The sequence below is a fragment of the Thalassophryne amazonica genome, chromosome 23 (genome assembly GCF_902500255.1).
Source record: "Thalassophryne amazonica chromosome 23, fThaAma1.1, whole genome shotgun sequence".
NCBI classification, from domain to species: Eukaryota; Metazoa; Chordata; class Actinopteri; order Batrachoidiformes; family Batrachoididae; genus Thalassophryne; species Thalassophryne amazonica.
The window spans coordinates 14,205,574-14,228,179 of NC_047125.1; the positions used below are offsets into that span (position 1 = coordinate 14,205,574).

Here is a 22,606-nt window from a genome sequence, read left to right on the forward strand (position 1 = left end):
CATTTACCACCAGATCAAAAACACCCTCCAAGAATTTTGTGTAATTAAGAAGTTGAAAACATAAGAAAAACACAGGTAACTAGTAATCTTAGAAAACACGTAGTTTAGGAAAACAACCAACCATTTACCAAGATGGCCAGATCAAAAACACCCTCCAAGTATTTTGTCTAATTGAGAAGCGAAAATATAGAAAAACACAGGTAAAATAGTAATCTTAGAAAACAAGTAGTTTAGGGCAAACAACCATTTACCCAAGATGGCCAGATCAAAAACATTCCTCCAAGTATTTGTCTAATTGAGAAGGGAAAACATAAAAAAACACAGGTAAACTAGTAATCTTAGAAAACAAGTGGTTTAGGGCAAACAACCAACCATTTACCCAAGATGGCCAGATCAAAAACACCCTCCAAGTATTTTGTTGTATGTGTAAGGGAAAATGTAGTGTTTAACACATGAATTAAACTTAAAAAAAAAGAGGACAGAAAAAAACCAACATTTACTGCAGATAACCATATCAAAAACACCCCGCCCCCCCAAGAAATTTGTGTATGTGTTTAACACATATAAACTGTTAGAAATTTAGAAAATAAGAAAATCAGAGCAAAGGAAAAACTTTACCACAGATAAACAGATCAAAAAACACCCTCCAAGAATTCTGTGTATTTGAGAAGGGAAATATAGCCACAACACAGGTTAAACTAGTAATCTTAGAAAACAAGTACTGAGGGCAAACAAACAAGTGGCCAGATCAAAACACCCTCCAAGTATTTTGTGTATTTGAGAACAGATGTAAACTTAGAAAACAACAAGGTTGGGGGGGATGTAGACATAAAGACAAACTCCAATATGCTGAACACTTGTCAGATACTTATGGCCCCAGTTGCAATATATGAAGTCTGTAGCAGAAAAAGTTCAGTTTCTGCCTTGTGACTAACATTTAAAAGAATCCCAGTTCTTATTTAACCTTGGATAAATTCTGCTGTCAGTTCAACAAAAGACACTTACATTCTTGTTAAATTCTCACAGTATAAATGTTTTTTTTTTATCTAACACTGACTTCTATGTGCACAGTGGTCTTAAATTTCACACTGAATAACATCTGTAACCATGACACTGTTACTGCATCAGGAAAAACAGATTTCCCCACAGAGTGAAGCTGACTCATGCACTCGTTAGATGAATTAATTTCAGCCACTTCAGCTGAAACCCCAAGTCAGTAAAGTTCTCGTGAAGAGTTTTTAAAATAATTTTCTAAAATTCTTTCCAGATTTTGTTGCTGAAAATCCAGCTGTGTCCAGGCGGGTTTCCTATCTGCTTTCCTTCCTGTTCAGTCTCTGGGTAGGCACTCCTCCTCAGTGATGCCCTGAGCCTTGAGCTCTTCGAGAACATTGTCCAAATGGCCAGGGTCCGGGTAGCCGTGACCTGTCAGGTTAGACCCAAACTCGGTCTTGTGGTGCACTTCATTCCAGATGACTGTGTCTGACTCGCCGGTGGTGCTGGATGTTCCCACCGAGAAAATGAGGCGACGGTCCCATGCTACAAGCAGCAGCCTCAGAACCTTCATGGAGAGATTGAAATAAAACATAGCCTTTATCTGGTCAGGTAATAGTCAAAGCAGAAAGCTGAAGTGAGAGAGTCAATGGGATTTGTCATTTACCTTGCGTCCCTTCTCACTGTCAGGGAGGTAGCAGTGTCTGGGGAACCCACGGGCAGTGAAGGGTTTGCCTGGGTTTGGGTGCTCTGGCCCCTAGTGAACAATGACAAAGTAAGGCTTCATGTTTTGCTACTTTTTGTAGTTGGTATACATCACAAACATTGGCACCCCGACTATACCTGGATGCCAGGAGGGATGTTGTAGATGATACGGATGGTTTTGCAGTCAGGGTGGCCGGGTAGTGAGTGAGGTATAACATGGTATTCCATCTTGCCGGGGGGCTGGTTTCCAGTCTTGACTCCATAGATGGTCTTGCAGGTTGGGCACTGCAGACTGCCATCCTTGTTGCCATTGTTGTACATAGCAACAAGGCACTGGAGGTGGTACTGGTGACCACACTGTGTGAGGCGGCCAACTGATTCTGCACGGGAGATGCCACCTACGCCAGGCCCCTTGTAGCCTGATGCACCAGCCAGAGCCTCCATGCAGATAGTGCAGTCCTGTGTTGAGAACATATTAGCTGTATCATATGTCTCATCCAACCCTAATTGCCAATGCTGGTTGTAAATTTACAACTCACTTCCTCTGGGGGATTGCGGACCTTGTGGAGGGTACCGTTTCACCACCTCTTCAGGGGTCTTTCCTACACAAAAAGAATGATACTGACCTTTTTCTCCAGCACACAATTCCAATAAAGCCTGTGAGTTTATATTTATGAGAGAGACGTCTGTAGAATGGGCTTCATCCTGGTGCAACCCACCTTTGCGGGCCTGTTTCTTGGTGGTCTTGCGACAGCAGGGCCCAAACCAGGAACAGGTTTGATTTCACTCTTTCTGACAGGTGGTGGATGGGAACCAGCTTGGGGGGACGAGTCAGACAGACTGGGAGTCCTGCCGCACTCATAAGTATGCCTGTAATACCTGTGTACGACCAGTAGAGGGCAATGTCAGACACTGCATCTGCGGATTAACTATTGGGTGAAAACTATCATGAGCTCACCAAGATTCTAGACGATCAGGTTATAAAAGCCTGCCACATGCCTTGTGACATTTCACCATTTTGGCAAAACATCTTGAAGGCTAAACAACGTTCATGCTAACCTCTATATACGTCCTAGGGATGTTTTCTAATTGGATTTTGGCTGAACAACACAATGTCTTAGATAAACTGCTTTGGATGACTGTGACATGTGGCTCGCTGGATGTCTACTACATCTGTTACCTGGATCAATTTCAACACCACAAGCTACTGCTGTTGTTTAAGAGCTGTTGACGGTACCTCCCATCTTCACAATGGCAGAATAGTCACAATGGCGGACAATGCCAGTCCAGCAGAATCACAACAGGCTATTTCAATGGCCCACTTTGTACAATCAAAGAATTCCTCATATCCCACAAGCTTGAACAATACATGAGTTCAAGACACTTAAACGGGACTGAGCCCAACAACTTCTTAAATAGGTGACACCCTGCCTAACTAATTGAATTATAGTTGGGCAGTTACCTCTCTGGAGTGGAGCAGCTCCACTGGAGCCTTTAAGGACAAAGGGCCTTGATTACGGGCACCTTGGTGGTTCTAATGAGGTTGGGGCAAGCACTTTTTTTTTTAAACCATATCTAAATCTAGATGTATTAGTATGCTTGGGGGATTGAACAGTTGACAATCTGGTCACAGTTGAGACCACCCGTCACATAAAAGCTTGATCTCCTGCCCCATGTCGTAGGGATCCATACACAGTCCAGAAAGACCAAAATGTTGTAGTGCATCCATGGCTTACAGACTCAGTAGAAGCAACTGTTGGGTTCATATCTTAGCATACCCCGAACAAGACGTGGAAAGATGTCATTCTGAAAAATTTAAGAAATATTGTCACCTGCCAATGCAGGGTGAACAGGGCTAGATCCATTCAGATTCTTCACTGGAACTGTTGGCACTCTGAAAAGCAAGAACACAAAAATCACATAAATCTCCAGATACTTGGCACCCTCAAGTCAAAATCCCAACCCTGCCTGGTCATCTTATCCCAAAATCAAGGTGTCAAGATCCAATGAGTGATGTGTAAATAGTTAGAATTACACACAGCTGCCTACAGCATATGCTGGTTTTGGAGTTCACCCTGTCAAGCATGTTTAGAAACGAATAGTTGGTCACAGACCAGAATAACAGCCTTGATATATGATTCTGAATTACTGAACTGGGCCAATCCAGTAAGAAATGTAAGAAATCTGTCATGACTTTCCTATCAGACTTGATGACTTACGATCTGCCCACTTTGATAACGGTCATCTTCTCTGCCAGAAGTCACAAGTATAAATCAAGACTTTTCCACCAGCATTGGTCTTGTATCCGTTGGCTTCTTTTATTTTTAGTCATATCACTATTCTTTGCAGTCTCACCTTCACTGTCAACAATCGTGTGTGTGTGTGTCAGGTCTTCTTCCTCTTTTTATAGTGATAATCCACTTGTTTCCATCTGTTGCCTAAACATTGGTTGCAGCAGACAGGCGTCACTGGAGGATTACCTGTCAGTTACCACATCATACTGCCAGGAAACTAGAAAGCTAGAGGGAACACAGTCGAGCTCATGCACGAAAGATTGAGGAGCGTGCACTTTCCACTTGGACATTGCTGATTCCCTTCCGGACCCGAGCACCACACCAGTCTTTATCTTCATGTGGGTTTCAACTGGGTAAAAACCCACATTCATTCATCATTTCCATACCCGCTACTCCAATCAAGGGTCACGGGGGATGAGCTGGCGCTATTCCAGCAATCTTTAGGATGTAAAGTGGAGTATACCCTGGACAGGACGCCAGCTTATCTATCGCAGGGCATGTTTTTATTTAAAATAGTGATTGTAGTGCTGAACCTGCCAACTACTCCACTAGAAGGTGAACTTAACGTGGATGTTTTGAAGTCCATACAGACATGGGAAAATATGAAACTCCGTTCAGAAAGAAAGTGGGCTAGAGCGAAACATACCAGCTTCTAGTTGTGAGGCAAGAATGCCAATGATGGCATTATGGTCCTAGCTGTGAAATGAGATAACTATAAAGCTAAGAAAATAAAGCAAACTAACTCTGAAACAAACTGAAAAGTTAACAGAAAATAAAGCAAACTAAAAAGCTAACAAAAAACAAAGCAAAAACAAAGATAACGTTGCCAGTAGGGATCCACAGGTTTTAGATTGGGTAGTGTTATAAAATAGGTAGCTGATATTTTTCAGGGTGTTAATAAATGATGCAAAATTTCTATAATGAGTTGAATTGCGTGAGTCCAGAATGTAATTATCAACAGCCATTATTCACTGTTACGCAATGGCCGTAATTTCTCTAAAACATATAGTCCATCAATGTTCCGTTTTGGCGAGGTTCATCGTTGACCCAAAATACATAAGCACACCAAACGGCAAATGTCAGCTCGCCCCAGTTTGTCTGTGTTCAAAGGTAGGCACATGCAGAGGCCACTTGGCTTTTAATGTATTGATGGTTTACCGCCCCCTGCTGGAATGGCGTGTGAGTTCAGATCTGATTATCAACAATCCATTGTTCACTGTTGTTAGCTATAACCCCCAACACAGAGGCCACTTGGCTTTTAATATATAGATGAAATGCTAACTAAAAGCTAACAGAATAGAGGTTTAGCGAAGATTTAGCTAAACCTATAGTCTGTTAGCTTTTTAGTTGCAGTTTAGGTCTAAATGCTAACTAAATTTTAAAGCTACTGAAAAGCTCAATAAAAACAGACAATATTCTCCCAACTGAAAAGCTAGCAGATCCCCTCTTTCAAAAAAGTCACGTAATTAGCAGCATTTCTTTTTCTTTTTAGTGTTTTGTCCCTAGATACATCTCGGAGATGATATTTTTTTGTGTTTGATAATGAATGTATGACGAAGAGAAACAGGGAAAAATTAACAGAGGGAATTTAAAGGAGAGAAATGGTGAGAAAGAATGTCAGCTATTCATGTTTCTGTGATCCTCGCTAATCTATTAGCATGAACGTGGCTTCCATCCAGACCGCAAAATTACAAGGCTCGAGTGACTTCAAGAGTGCCATTTATGTCCTGGATTTGTGAGCTTTAACTGATACCCTACAATAATCCTACATCCGGGGGCAGACCTCTTGAGTTTTTGGGAAAATTACACGGCAAACAAAGTGAAAATGCAAAGAAAAAGTGACAATGCAGTGGAGAACAGACAGGTGTTGAGGTCTGCTTATGACCCGGAGCTTAAACATGTCGAAGCGGTCCTGCGGGTGAGAGAATCCAGCTACTCTGGCTAGCTGTGTAGGCTAACACAGACACAACCTTTCCCATTTGCATCGTCTTCCCTTGTCCACTGGGAACCGAAAAAAAACCTGCACTTTTCACGACTGCTTCGATGATTGCAGCCAAAAAACAAAACGGTACACCATTTTGCCGTGAGAAGTGATGCTGTATTTGTATTGCGCAATGGGAGGCTGTCCCCAGAAATGGTCAAATCCCGTGATATCATGCAGGGGTTCAAATGAGACTGTGCTGGCCCTATTTGCTTCACTTTTACCAAATAGAAGCAAATTATACTTTTGACCCAGTACAAACTGAAATTGACCTTTGTCACCATTCTTGCAGTTTTTAAACCCATAACATTCAGTCATTGACAGTCCAAGTTTTCTTTTTTAGAATCTTTATGACTGGACACATAATATGGTACAGTTTATAATGTGATTGGAGCATTTCTCAATTTGGCCCTTGTGTAATTCTTCAACTGACCGCTACCTGGCCGCCAAATGAAAATTCAAGTGGCCAGTCGTTTTTTTTTTATTTAAGAGTACCGTAATGTATTATAAGGAGGTTTGTGCCAAATTTGGTGCTTGTATCACCATGTGAAGGATTGTTTCAGTTATCTGCTGAACTAAAAAGGGCACAAAGCATAAAACTTGTGCCAAATCCAATGCAGTAGATCCGTTGTGGTCACCTTGGACAATGGAGGCAGCCAAAACACACCAACATCAATAGCCACATGAACCTGATATTTTTAGGACATTCATATAGTACATTTATTTATATACACTCAACAAAAATATAAATGCAACACTTTTGGTTTTGCTCCCCTTTTGTATGAGATGAACTCAAAGATCTAAAACTTTTTCCACATACACAATATCACCATTTCTCTCAAATATTGTTCACAAATCAGTCTAAATCTGTGATAGTGAGAACTTCTCCTTTTGCTGAGATAATCCATCCCACCTCACAGGTGTGCCATATCAAGATGCTGATTAGACACCATGATTAGTGCACAGGTGTGCCTTAGACTGCCCACAATAAAGGCCACTCTGAAAGGTGCAGTTTTATCACACAGCACAATGCCACAGATGTCGCAAGATTTGAGGGAGCGTGCAATTGGCATGCTGACAGCAGGAATGTCAACCAGAGCTGTTGCTCGTGTATTGATATGTTCATGTCTCTACCATAAGCCGTCTCCAAAGTCGTTTCAGAGAATTTGGCAGTACATCCAACCAGCCTCACAACCGCAGACCACATGAAACCACACCAGCCAATGACCTCCACATCCAGCATGTTCACCTCCAAGATCGTCTGAGACCAGCCACTCGGACAGCTGCTGGAACAATCGGTTTGCATAACCAAAGAATTTCTGCACAAAACTGTCAGAAAACCGTCTCAGGGAAGTCTCATCTGCATGCTTGTCGTCCTCATCGGGGTCTCGACCTGACTCCAGTTCGTCGTCGTAACCGACTTGAGTGGGCAATGCTCACATTCGCTGGCATTTGGCACGTTGGAGAGGTGTTCTCTTTACGGATGATGCGAAGGAGATGTGTTGCACTGCATGAGGCAATTGGTGGTCACACCAGATACTGATGGTATCTCCCCCAATAAAACAAACTGCACCTTTCAGAGTGGCCTTTTATTGTGGGCCAGTTAAGGCACACCTGTGCACTAATCTCGGTGTCTAATCAGCATCTGATATGCAACACCTGTGAGGTGGGATGGATTATCTCAGCAAGGAGAAGTGCTCACTATCACAGATTTCGACTGGTTTGTGAACACATTTGAGGGAAATGGTGATATTGTGTATGTGGAAAAAGTTTAGATCTTTGAGTTCATCTCATACAAAATGGGAGGCAAAACCAAAAGTGTTGCGTTTTATTTTTGTTGATGTAATATGCCACATTTCTCCATGTAATGTGGAGTGCGTCAAGAAGAGCATCCAGTGTTAGAACTTGTGCAAATTAACGTGATCTGTGAAAATGAGGGAGCAGCCGAAGGGGCTTACTTTTTTATACATACAGTAAAACTTGCATATAATAAATTCAGGTGGACCAGCGAATTTTGTCCATTATAAAATAAATTAATAAATGTTATGTATAAAACTGAGAAACTCTGCTAAATGTATAAAATGGGCAAAATCCATTTTTTATAAGTCCACTGCAGAGTGGTACCTTAAAATCCTAAAGCCCGATTTATGCTTCTGCAACTCTGTAACTCTGTGGCCATGCAATGACGTTGACGTGCGCGTGACCCTAAAGTTCTCTGTTGCGTCTTTATGCAGTTTGCCGCAGTAACAGCAGCCTTTTCTGGATTAATTTGTCCCTCAGTGAGCTCCACTTCTTTATGCAATTATCAACCCAAAAACCAATTATACTGTATGTACAATTTCCATAAATTGCAGGTCATTTCTCAATTGCAGCATCTTTTTCTGACTCCTTGTTGTAAAGCTGGTCATATTTGTGGACTTTCCTGTCAAACGTATTTGATCCATGATCAAGATGTAATCAGCAGGCGCGCTGCAAAAACTTTTAAAATAGACAGGAGAGGAAGGAGTGAAAACATAAAAGTGACAAATGGTAAATGGACTGCATTTATATAGCGCTTTTCCATCTGCATCAGACGCTCAAAGCGCTTTACAATTATGCCTCACATTCACCCCGATGTCAGGGTGCTGCCATACAGGTGCTCACTACACACCGGGAGTAATAGGGGATTAAAGGCCTTGCCCAAGGACCCTGAGTGATTTCCAGTCAGGCGAGGATTTGAACCCATGATCTTCTGGACTCAAGCCCAACACCTTAACCACTAGACCATGACTTATATAGCGCCTTTCACAGACATAGGTCACAAAGTGCTTCACAGGTTAAAATACCATTAAAAATAATAAAACATACATAAAACAAAGGACAAGGTTAACAACTGGTCAGTTCTGAAAGCCTTATTAAAGAGAAGAGTCTTCAAATGCTTCTTAAAAGTCAAAGCACATTCCAGGGACTGGAATGTGCTGAGACTAAAGCCGCGGTCCCACCGAATAATGAAGGATGAAGAAAGAGCCACGCACCCTGTTTTTTTTTTTTTTTTTTTGTTTTGTGAGCTATCGTGGCATTATACAACCCCTGGCAAAAATTATGGAATCATGGTTCATTTTTTTTTTTTTTTTTTATATTTATTTCATTCATTTAAAAGAAAACAGAAAAGCAAAAAACAAAAGCACCACAATACCAGAATGAAAAGGAGCAGAAAGAAGAACAAGTCTTATGATTTCTGCCCCTTTTAACAATACAATCTTTCAATATACAGCATCATAGTCAACATTATTTAACAGATTGCATTTCTTTAACTTGTTACATACCACTGACCCATTTCATAATTATGACCATTAATTAATAGATTACATCACTGATAGGTTACATTTAAACTTAAGACACTCCAAACATTATTAAGTTTACTTTTTTTTTTTTGACTTTCTTGCAGCCCACTGACTTACTTCATAGTTTCATACTTACTTAATACATCTAATTTAATATGTTTTTTAAATAATTTAAGCGACCTTAATTCTTTAATTTCTTTATTAAGATTGTTCCATAATTTGACACCATTTACTGCAATACTCCTTTCCTTTACTTTGGTTCTAAATCTTGGTTTTTTAAAGACTTCTATTCCTTTCAATTTACAACTACTTACTCTTTTTTCAAACATATTTTGAATGTTTGTTGGTAAAGTATTTTTATTAACTTGGTACATCGTTTGTAATATTTTCAAATCGACTAAATCATGAAATTTAAGTACCCTATACTTAATAACAATGGATTAGATGGATCTCTAAAACCACTGTTACTAATCACTTTTAAAGCTCTTTTCTGCAAAATAAATAAAGGTTGTATATAGGTTGTATATGTTGATCCCCAGATTTCTACACAGTAAGTTAAATATGGGACAATCAATGAATTGTACAATGTTAATAAACCATAACTATTTAATGAATATTTTACTTTATGCAAAACAGCAATGGCTTTCGCTATTTTTTTTTTGTAATTTATGTGTGACTTCCATGTAAGATCTTCATCAATCATGACTCCTAAAAATTTCATTTCTTTTACCCTTTGTATATCCATTCCATCTATTTGTAATGACACATTATTTTTTTTCGCTCTATCATTAAACAATATGAAATTTGTCTTATTAATATTTAGTGACAATCTGTTTATATCAAACCAATGTTTAACTTTTTCCAACTCTGTATTTATCACTTGTGCTACTTCCTGTATATCTGATCCAGAGTAAAACAGCGTTGTATCATCAGCAAATAAATGCTGCCAAGCACATTGGATACATTCACAAAATCATTGATATACAAAATAAACAGTTTGGGTCCAGTTGTTTAATTTTGTAGAAAAAAAGCAGATCACAGACATGACAAACTAAAGTCATTTCAAATGGCAACTTTCTGGCTTTAAGAAACACTATAAGAAATCAAGAAAAAAAGATTGTGGCAGTCAGTAACAGTTACTTTTTTAGACCAAGCAGAGGAAAATATGGAATCACTCAATTCTGAGGAAAAAATTATGGAATCACCCTGTAAATTTTCATCCCCCAAATTAACACCTGCATCAAATCAGATCTGCTCATTGACATTGACCCTATGCCATGACATTGACCCTATGTGTCTTTTTGCAAGGAATGTTTTTGCAGTTTTCGCTCTATGGCAAGATGCATTATCATCTTGAAAAATGATTTCATCATCCCCAAACATCCTTTCAATTGTCCAAAATATCAACATAAACTTGTGCATTTATTGATGATGTAATGACAGCCATCTCCCCAGTGCCTTTACCTGACATGCAGCCCATATCATCAATGACTGTGGAAATTTACATGTTCTCTTCAGACAGTCCTTTATAAATCTCATTGGAAAGGCACCAAACAAAAGTTCCAGCGTCATCACCTTGCCCAATGCAGATTCGAGATTCATCACTGAATATGACTTTCATCCAGTCATCCACAGTCCACAATTGCTTTTCCTTAGCCCATTGTAACCTTGTTTTTTTTCTGTTTAGGTGTTAATGATGCCTTTCGTTTAGCTTTTCTGTATGTAAATCCCATTTCCTTTAGGCGGTTTCTTACAGTTCGGTCACAGACGTTGACTCCAGTTTCCTCCCATTCGTTCCTCATTTGTTTTGTTGTACATTTTTCGATTTTTGAGACATATTGCTTTAAGTTTTCTGTCTTGACGCTTTGATGTCTTCCTTGGTCTACCAGTATGTTTGCCTTTAACAACCTTCCCATGTTGTTTGTATTTGGTCCAGAGTTTAGACACAGCTGACTGTGAACAACCAACATCTTTTGTAACATTGCGTGATGATTTACTCTCTTTTAAGAGTTTGATAATCCTCTCCTTTGTTTCAATTGACATCTCTCGTGTTGGAGCCATGATTCATGTCAGTCCACTTGGTGCAACAGCTCTCCAAGGTGTGTTCACTCCTTTTTAGATGCAGACTAACGAGCAGATCTGATATGATGCAGCAACAACAGCGTGGCGCAGTTTCTGTTCGAGTTACTGCGATGGCTTAGAGGCATTTGCGTGGTGCTTACGAGTCTACAAAAGTCCATTATCCGTGCGCCTGGCACCTTCGCAGGACCTGCGAGGCTATTTTTGGAACAGCTCTCCTCTTGCGCACACAATTCCACCTGCTCTGTGCGCTGGACTCTATATAAAATAATTATTTTGTAGTGGATTAATGATTTTCTGCCAAACCTTGGATGTTAAACACTTCTAATCACTTCTAGAATCAGAGGACTGTTTCATCTGGACGCTTTTTTTTTCCCTTTCTTTCCTGCTCCATGTGGAATGTATTTTAAACAGCTTATGGTAATTATTTTTAATGTTTTTTATAGCTTGATAAAACAGTTCCTAGCTGTAAAAGTATGTCTGTATGTTGATGTTTGTTGTATGTAAAAGTATGTTGATTTAATATCTTGTTAATGGATCACATGACCTCCGCTGTGTGTGCGCACTGAGGCAAGACCTGAGAGGCTATTTTTGGAGCGGCTCTTGCGCACACAATTCCACCTGCTCTGTGCGCTGGACTCTATATAAAATAATTATTTTGTAGCGGATTAATCATTGTCTGTCAAACCTTGGATGCTGAAACACCTCTAATCACTTCTGGAATTAATGGATCACATGAGCTCCGCTGTGTGTGCGCACTGAGGCAGTGACTCATCACGCTTCAAACGAGCATTTAGGCAGAGCTCCAGCTCACAAAAGAGTGATATTTCAGTCAATATTGAACAAACACAAAGTTAAAATTTGGGTGACTGCGTGAAAGTGGATGTGTGTTTAAAGCCATGGAAGATAATAACTCCAGTGGAGCAGCTAAGAGCAGGAGCTGTGCGGCAACACAGGTGGAGAGCACGCAAAAGAGCAATTCTGAAGACATAACACAAAGTTAAAAGTTGTATCATGATAACTTGTAAGCTGCGGAAGAAATAAATTAAAAAAAAAAAATAAAAATATATATATATATATATATATATATATATATATATATATATATATAATATGAGGTCTGCGAGAAAAGAAACCGACAGTTTTATTTTTTAAAAAAACTATATGGATTTGAATCACGTGTGATTACATCAGCCAAGCTTGAACCCTCGTGCGCATGCGTGAGTTTTTTCATGCCTGTCGGTGATGTCATTCGCCTGTGAGCACGCCTTGTGGAAGGGGTGGTCCAGCCCCCTCGTCAGAATTCCTTTGTCTGAGAAGTTGCTGAGAGACTGGCGCTGTGCTTGATCAAAATTTTTTCAAAAACTGTGAGGTACATCCAAGTGGACACCATTCAAGAAATTCAGCTGGTTTTCGGTGAAAATTTTAATGGCTGATGAGATTTTGGATTGTTTCTATCGCCTTAAGGACTTCCCACGGAGCGGGACGTCGCGCAGCACTCTGAGGCGACGTCGTCATCCTGTTTCAAGCTGAAAACCTCCAGATTTAAGCCTCTGTTGACCCAGGATGTCGTGAGAGAACAGAGAACTTTCAGAAGAGGTCGGAATCAGCAGTTTATCCGGACATTCCACTGTTAAAGATTTTTTTTAACGAAAGACGTGCGGACGGATTGGCGCGTCGGCTCGCAGCTGGCGCCGTGCGCCCGCCACAGGAAAAACCCCCGTGTTGATAACCATTTGTAAAATCCAGGCGGCTTTTGGTGGCTTTCAGTTGAGTGAGTATCTGAGAAATTGTTTAACAGCAGGGCATGTTCCAACTTGTCCTTAAGGCTTCCAACGGAGGTGTTTTTCCTGTGGATTGAGAGTTGATACATTTGTGAGCAAGAAAAAAACAGCAAGTGTTGCTATAGCGACTAGCTTAATGGCTAACTTGCTAATTTAGCTACTATTAGATGTATGATTAACAATTCTTAGGCATCACAGGTTAACCGAGTCTGTGTTTTGGCATGACTTGTGAATTAATGTGCTGCTTCCTATGGTGCATGTGCACAAAACTGTGGGAACAGTCACATTGTGGCACTTTTCTTAAATTCTGAGTTGTTTGTTTTTTCCATGAGTATTCAAGACAACAGAAACAAACATTTTCAGTTGCCTTCCTCGCAATCCCCTCAGCCTTTGACACTCTTAGGATATATTCCTGAAATACAGAACATTAGTGTTGAAAATGTCATTACAAACTGGAATTATTTTGGTGATTTTATATGAATACTGTGTAGCATCGGATGTTATCACCTGTCAATCAAATTTCTTGGACTGTGTGATGCACAACTGTTCAGAAATGCGCAGCCGTAAAATTGTTAGACTGTTGACACAGTGAACAGTCATTGTGAAACAGAGCTTACTTATGCCATTTTAGAACCCACACTCAAATTTCCCAGTTGTACCTGTGATTCCAGTGTTTAGTTTCTTTGTCTTTTTCCCTCTTTGGAATTTTGAGAACAAAATTCCCAGGTCTTAGCTGTTTGAAACATGCATAAAAACTACATCAAGTATGCTCTAATGTTTGGGGATGAGGGGATAATGAACTAAATCCATCATTACGTAGTTGGATGACTAATGTCTGGAATGCCTGAAACGATGTGAGAGCTTCATTTGTTCGGTATGAATGCATTGCTTTATTTCTCGGGGAAATGAACGGCCTGACGGACTTTGTCACAAAGATTTAAAGCTCATGAATGCTTAATGAATGTTGTACCCAGCCATTGTGTAATGAGGCTCTTAACAAAATGGGAAATTCATGCACATTATTTACTCTTGTTTTGTTACATATGCAGTATAATAAGAGGCATCTTTTGAGATTAAATAGCATAATGAAAGAAATGAAAGACGGTACTCCAGTTTGTAATACAAAGTATCACAACAAGTATTGTCATAATTCCAAGTATCCTCTTTGCTTTCTTTCATGGCGGCATCTGTTTTAAACATGCAATGTTTTTGAGAGGTTTCCTGACAAAAATTTTGATTCATGTTAATGAAGCCTTTTAAGCTTGCTAATATTAGCACCATGCAATGAAGATGTCAAGCTTTTATCGTAAAGCGAAGCCCTTGCTTTGATGTGAGCTGACTTTTATTGTGGAATCAGGACAACAAATCAACAGCAGTAACGTTACACATTTCGCTGACTGTCAGTGACAAAATGGAAAACAGCAAGTGTATTTAGGAAATCTGCCAGGGATCCTGGATCTAGACTGGAACACAAATCTGCATTCAATTTACTGTCAGTCCTGTGCACAACTGACGTAGGGTGTATTAGTTGAACAGAAATTGATCAGAATGTTAAGAGTCCTACTGTAGTATATAAATTCCAGAATTAATAGCTGGATAGCTAATACCAAAATACAAACAAACATAAGGCCGCTACTCTGAATTAATTACTTCTTCTGATGGTTGCTTGATTGTTTTTTTTTTTTTATAACATCACCTGTTGGATTCAACAAGAAAATTCCAAGCACACGCCAGCATCAAACTCTTCACAACAGGTTATAGTGCTGTAGTGTTTCATTACTCACCCAGAGGCAATGAGTGCACGTGACTGAGCCATGGCGATGCGCTGCAGTGCAGGACGGCTCAGTCCTGCCAGGCTGGAGCGGGGTGGCAGCGGGGCTGCACATGCGGCAGCACCAGACGAGGACACTGGGCCCAGAACACGGGCAGAAGGTGAGGGCGTGCAGGTGGAGGCGGCTGTGGAAAAGAGGGGTGGACTGGGAGCTGTTGCCATAGCAGTTGAACTTGAAGCAGAGAGGGAGGAGTTGGGGGGGTTTAAGGGGGCGGCGGTGGCTGATGAAGGGTGGTGGCGATTGTGGTGGGTGGAGGAGGAGGGGTGGAGGAGGTGGGAGAGGTGGAGGAGGGGGCCGAGAAGAGGAGATGGACAGGGCAGCAGTGGCAGAGTTAAGGAAGGAGAGAGAGTGGGGGAAACCTCCTCCAATGCCAAAGCCAGAACTACCTACACCACTGCCACCAATAATACCCACACCCCCTGGACCCCCAATACCACCAACACTGAAACCACCTGCCGCACCAACTATTGACGTCCTGTGAGGGGAGAGTGACCGAGTCAGTGTTGGAGGCCGAGGGAGGGTAAGTGAGTAAGATCCTCCAGAAACAGGATGTCCGCCTATTTAGGACTAGGAGGTTTGGTCTGTGGTCTCTACGACCCAGCGTGTGAGCAGTCGACAGAGTGCCTGCTTTGACACTTAGCACCAACATACACTGCTGACAGGCACAAGGCTGTCCTAAAGAGTGATGGCAGATGCAGGAAGGCTCTCCACTCGGGTAAGCACTCCCGTTACCCGTCCCACTGCTGCTCATTCTGAGTCCCATGCCCACGCTGGATACATCCACTCCTAGGAGCCCTCCAGGAGCAGGCATGGATGTGGGACCCCAGGCATGGTGGGATTTGGGCAGGGCCCCTGATACCAGTGGGTATGCCAAGTCGGAACGGCGCTGAATGCGTCGGCAGCGCTGTGTCTGCCCATTGATTTGGGTCATGCTTTCAAAGTCAATGAGGTAGCAGAAACCCAGTGGTGCCAGGTCCAGCCAGGGCTGCTGACGGTCACGTGCTGCCTGAATGGCGATGCCCACCTCAGTGTCGTAAGCTGTCCAACTCCCAGCGTCGTTCTCCCACTCCCACAACCAGCCTTGGCCGGGCGCCGAGGCGGGATCGTAGAAACTACGTCGTACTGGTCGAAGGGTACCTGGAACAAGGGCAGAGACGAGCTGATACAGATTTCTAGACATCTGCAGGCCTTTTGTAACATAACCTCTGAAGCGTGTTTCACATCAAGTCTACTGAATCAGTTGAACTACAGTTATTATGTTGGAGGATGAAACACAGATTAAATATGAGGTAAATGTCTATTTGACACAGCTGCATCACTGTTTGCACTGGACAAGCATGTTGGAGATTACAGCTCTATAAAATTCAACATGTCTGTGTTTGCTTGCTAAGAATTTGGGCAAACAGGTTGCCCCTGGTAACAGCACACTGTGCTCTGAATTCTGATTGGCTGGCTGGCTTGATCTGACCTATAGCTGGCTGTGTTTGCTTTCCCAGGGTGTCCAGAGAAACTCTACAGTTACTTCATAAAGCCTTTCTACATCAAAGCCTATGGACAGAACACAAAGTGGGGCAAATATTGGTGCCTGATCTTACAGTGACAGATGAGATCTTCCTGCAATCATGATTCCACTTTGTGTTTCAAATAGAGATGATTATTCTTTCCATCCAGCATGTATTTTTCACATCAGGTATAATAATGTATATTTTTCCAATTTCCTTCCATCAGCGGGAGCAATAATGAATCCAGAAGCAGTTAAATAATTTTATAATTCCACGTCCAACCAACGTCAGAAAGCAAAGAGCGATCATCCACCAAAGCCCCCCCAAAAACATGATATATACGTATAATCTCATTTCAGAATGGTTGGTTTGGCGTCCAGTCTCGGAGAGCCAAATCTTTGTCAGGCACACAGCCTTAGAAGTATACAGCCCTTGAATTGGGGGGCAACCACAATCTCCTGAGCTGACATAAGACCCTTTCTGTGATCCATTATATATCTGCAAATGAAAATGGGAAATTTCTTTCAATTCAGGTCAGGTCTGGGGAGCATGTTAGTATAACATCTTGCCGCATCAACTACATCATGGAATTACCCTGAGTCCTAGAAGACGACCACTCAGTCAAACAACAGGTACACGCCCTCAACCATTTCTTTGCAAGAGCCAAATCAAATGTGGGCATTCCCTTGGCCTAATCTGGCCAGTGGGGTCCTCAAAACTGAGGCACCTGCATGCTGGATAACGCCCAGAGATATGTACCACATAGCCAAAATGTCATAGCTGATATGCCCTTACAAATACAAGTGATACTCCTCATCTTAGTCTCCCTAAGTATCTATTAGGTACGCCAGCCATGATACACTTGACTAGCCAGCTTTCAAGAACATATTTTTTTTTATCTACTATTCCACTGGTCATTCCCCCAGTACCCAAGGATCCTCCAAAAAATGACCTTGTACTAAAGCCATCTAATAGCCATCTTAGGTCACGGGTTAGTATGCAAGTCTCACAAACATTCAGCAAGACAGAAAGCACCAGGAACCAAAAGACTTGGACCTTCATTCTTGTGCATATATATCTGCATCACCTAACACCTCTGCCCAGGGACTTCAAGACTCCATAAGATAATTGAACGTCTCTACGAGATCAACACTTTCGCTGCATACAACTACACTTCTAACGGCCGGGTCGAGGAAGTCAGTGAAAGCCTGGATCTTAGTCTTGATCCAGGACAATCGCAAACATGGATGCTTCTGTTTCTCGCTCAGCTTCTGAAGTGCTGCAATCAGGGTACAACATCATGATGTCCATCTTTGATCATTCAGGGGGCAGCGTGGTGGTCGTGGGATCGCTTCTTGCCCTTTCTGTGTGGACTTTGCATGTTCTCCCCGTGTATGTGTGGGTGTCCTCCAGGTACTTCAGTTTCCTCCCACAATCAAAAACATGCTTATTTTGGGTCTGCTCCTTTCTCTGCCAGTGACCAAGGCAGGATCTCTACTTCTGGAGTTGGGCGCTGGACTGTGGCTGCCAACTGCTCCTAGTGGTTAGCTTGTATCTAACTGTTATTAGGGTGGGTTAAATGCAGAAGAAAAATTTCACTGTATGTATGTATGTATATATGTACAGTGACAATTAAAGCTCTATTCTTATTGTATAGCATACAAATTGAAGGAATATGGTACAATATAAATAGCCACTTAACTAAATAATACCCATCTGGATTCCAATCAACACTCAAATTTAATCTTCTTGACAGGACCAAAACTTCACTACGTATTGTGAAGATTACAGAATGTGAGGTTTTTGATAAATCACTCTAAATGTTGGGAAAATTCCCTATTTCACAAAAAGAAAGGTTAAAATAAGACAGAATCTACATCCAAATCAACACCTAAATTTAATGGGGTCTTCTTGTTCCTAAAGCGCCTTGGGGCAACTGTTGTTGTGATTTGGCGCTATATAAATAAAATTGATTTGATTTGATTCTTCTTAAACAGATCAACTGGTCTGGACTGATATGGACAAATGCCTCATTTCATAGCGAAGGATGTGAAATCCACATATGGATCCAGATCAACACCAAAATCCAAATTTTACGTGAGTCTTCCCCTTAATAAGAGCAACCATTCTATGAGGTTTTGTGGAGATTGGCAGATTTGTGAGACATCAGTTGAAATGCTGGGCAAGTGCTTGACTTGACTAAAAGTGAAATTGAAAAAAGATTCCAAAATACATATCTGGTTCCTGATCAAAATCATACTTTAACAAGGCCTTGACTCAAAAGATGAATCATAATAGTCTGAAAAAAGGAATCTGGATCAAGATCAAAACAACTATTTAACAGTCGGTGGGTTTGAGACCAGAGGATCCCTGGTTCAAATCCCCATCTGACAAAAAAATCACCAAGGTGTATAATCCCCAAGTTGCTCCTGACATCAACATAAAGTGCCTTGAGCTTCTAGTTCACATGGAAATGGATGGATTGACATGGATTGACAGATTTTTCAGACAAGTGTGATTTGAAAGAGGACCCAGAATCCATATCCCGATCAAGACCCAAAATTAATGGAGGGTCTATAATCCTCTATATCTTCAAGTTGCTCCTGGCATCAACATAAAGTGCCTTGAGCTTCTAGTTCACATGGAAATGGATGGATTGACATGGATTGACAGATTTTTCAGACAAGTGTGATTTGAAAGAGGACCCAGAATCCATATCCCAATCCCGATCAAGACCCAAAATTAATGGAGGGTCTATAATCCTCTATATCTTCAAGTTGCTCCTGGCATCAACATAAAGTGCCTTGAACTTCTAGTTCACATGGAAATGGATCGATTGACAGGTTTTTCAGACATCAAGTATGATTTGAAAGAGGACCCAGAATCCATATGCATATCCCAATCCCGATCAAGACCCAAAATTAATGGAGGGTCTATAATCCTCTATATCTTCAAGTTGCTCCTGGCATCACATAAAGTGCCTTGAACTTCTAGTTCACATGGAAATGGATCGATTGACAGGTTTTTCAGACATCAAGTATGATTTGAAAGAGGACCCAGAATCCATATGTATATCCCAATCCCGATCAAGACCCAAAAATGGAGGGTCTATAATCTTCTATATCCTCAAGTTGCTCCTGGCATCAACTAAAGTGCCTTGAGCTTCTAGTTCACATGGAAGTGGATGGATTGACATGGATTGACAGATTTTTCAGATAAGTGTGATTTGAAAGAGGACCCAATCCATATCCATATCCCAATTCCAATCAAGACCCAAAATTAATGGAGGGTCTTTTGATCATCCTTCTAAGTAGCTGGATTGTTAATATTCTAACAAAAACCTCCTGGAGATGAATGACCACCTGGGCCTCCACCTGATCAGAGGCCTCAGCTTTGTCATCTTAACGCCCTCTCACCTGTGTCTTGTCGGAACTGGTGCATGGAATGCAAATCGATTATGTAGGCGAGAGGCGAGAGTCCACCTGACCGAGGACCACGCTACCACACCGGGGTCGCTCCGGATGACCGCCTCGATGTGGTGACACACAGCCGGGCTGTACGGCCGCCAGCGACCGTGCTCGTTCAGCCATTCCCATACAACTACTGCGGACGCTAGTAACATCCTACTCCTGCAGAGGCGAGAGAAAAAGAAGAAAAAAAAAATCAGAGGTGATGTTGACGTTTAAATGCAAGCGATCATCGTGAGGATGACGGCGCTTCGGATGCGCTGCAGCTCATCCGTGCATCCTTGTGCACAGCGGCGCTGCATCCATCTTGGGCAGTTTGCAACCCAGATGTGGTCTCAACAAACATACATGTACATTTTGCCCCCCCCCCCCCCCCTTTCACATGATCGTACCTTCCATTTTTGTAGTTTTGCACGCGTAGCAATGAGTAGAGCCTTCGGATTTTTTTGTCTCTTTCTATCCTTCCCTCCTTTCGGCGTGCATGCACGGTGCAGCGCAGGATCAATGCATTTTTATTCACTATGCAGATGAGTGACGTCTGCTGGACTCATTCAAGTTAGGGTGAGAGGCCGACACTGCACGCTTCAGTGTTGATTATACAAATTATTATAATAGTAAATCTAACTTCCAGAGATACCGCTGACTAACTTGTCCCGTTTTGTTATTTCTTTACTTTTTTTTTTTAACCGATGAAAAATTCATATTTGCCATTTCTGTAATCTCCACAGCCGAATACCTCCCAACGTCCAATCATTTTCGACCAAATCGTCCATTTGACCAATCAAAAACAGCGACTCTCCTCTTCGTTTTTTCTTAACGTTATCGGTTGGAAAAACGTCAATATTCTTTTAACCGACACACCACATTTTGGGGTACACTTTTCACGATATGGGATAAATAATACATAAAATGGAGAAAAGGAAAAACAAACAAAAAAAAGCTGTGGAGATGCCGGGGATTGAACCCGGGACCTCATACATGCGAAGCATGCGCTCTACCACTGAGCTACATCCCCGTTAGCAATTACCCATCCGCCAGAACATCTTTTAACACGTACTCAACTCATCAAATTAAATCGTGATTATTTTTTATTTTCTTGAACATAAACCATTTTTTAAAATTATTATTATTATGTCTTCCCTATACTTCCTGGTTGAGTTCAAAGGTGTTGGCCTTTTAAGTAAAAACATTTTACTGTTTGTTTCCGGATTTATGGCCGCTGTTTCCCCCCATTTCAAAATCTTGTTTTATGCAAATCATATTTACGCTTACTCATTTGTTCCTTGTACTCATAGCTACGTTTAAACGTTCCTCATTTTAGCGAATATTTGCCCATTAGTATTTGTTGCCTCATTTTCATGCAAAAAGTACATCAACTTGTTCCCACGTAGCTAACATTTATTTTATAATTTTATTAGAAGAGTGCCGCAATGAGCATGTTTTATTTGTTCCCTATTTTTTTTAAAAAATTTACAACTTATTAACGCATTTTATCGAACACATTTCACTATTTGTCCTTAATCTTCACAGAAATACTACCATTTACAACTTCTTACCTCATTTTAGCTAACACATTTTACTATTTGTTCCTTAATTTTCATAGAAATAGTGCCACCATTTACAAGTTGTTCCCTCATTTTAGCTAACACATTTCACTACTTGTTCCTTAATTCTCATAGAAATAGTGCCACCATTTACAACTTGTTCCCTCATTTTAGCTAACACATTTTACTACTTGTTCCTTATTTTTCATAGAAATAGTGCCACCATTTACAACTTGTTCCCTCATTTTAGCTAACATATTTCACTACTTGTTCCTTAATTTTCATAGAAATAGTGCCACCATTTACAACTTGTTCCCTCATTTTAGCTAACATATTTCACTACTTGTTCCTTAATTCTCATAGAAATAGTGCCACCATTTACAACTTGTTCCCTCATTTTAGCTAACACATTGCCACCTTTTACTATTTGTTGCACCGTGTTAGTGGAACAGTGCCACAATGACAATGTTCTACTGTGTTACTTCATTTTCCTAAAACCACTGCCACAATTTACAACTTGTTCCCTTAATTTCAGCAAACTCATGGTCACATTCTATGTTTTCTATGTGCTACAGTACCATGTTTTATGATTTGTTTCCTCATTTTCTTAAAAACAATGACACAATTTACAACTGTGCCTTCCACATGATGACGTGGTCACATTTTACATTTGTTCCTTCATTTCGGTGTAAACAGTCCCATCATTTTCAGTTATTGTAGAGCACATGGCAACAGTTAACTATTTGTTCCCTATTTTGCATACAGCATAGTAATAGCATTATTGTGCCTATACAAACACAAAATCATGATGATCATTTGTTACTGCAGTGTACAAAACCATGGCCTGTAGTGTGTCATTGATTTTTACATAAGAAAAAAATGTAGTTGAGGCAAGTCTGTGTTTATTTTATTTTTTTTAAGGTTGTGGTGCATTTTCTGTCCCAAGTGTGACAAATTAAAAAACATGTGCAATCATGTTGAGAAATCTGTCCAAAAATTTCAAAGTGGAGGCAGCATGAAAATGCAAAGTATTTACAAAAATCTGATACGTATCCACAATATCTATTTTGAGGATCTTGGTGTAATTGTAGTACATTATTGACTA

At 40.9% G+C, this 22,606-nt stretch overlaps 1 non-coding gene and 1 pseudogene across 1 annotated transcript; both read right to left on the reverse strand.

Moving 5' to 3' along the window:
- Positions 1-931: 931 nt before the first annotated feature.
- On the reverse strand, positions 932-20,118 carry LOC117504723 (annotated as a pseudogene).
- A 782-nt stretch (positions 20,119-20,900) lies between these two features.
- On the reverse strand, positions 20,901-20,972 carry trnaa-cgc. The gene has a single exon. It is a non-coding gene; the product is annotated as a tRNA-Ala (tRNA).
- Positions 20,973-22,606: the final 1,634 nt, after the last annotated feature.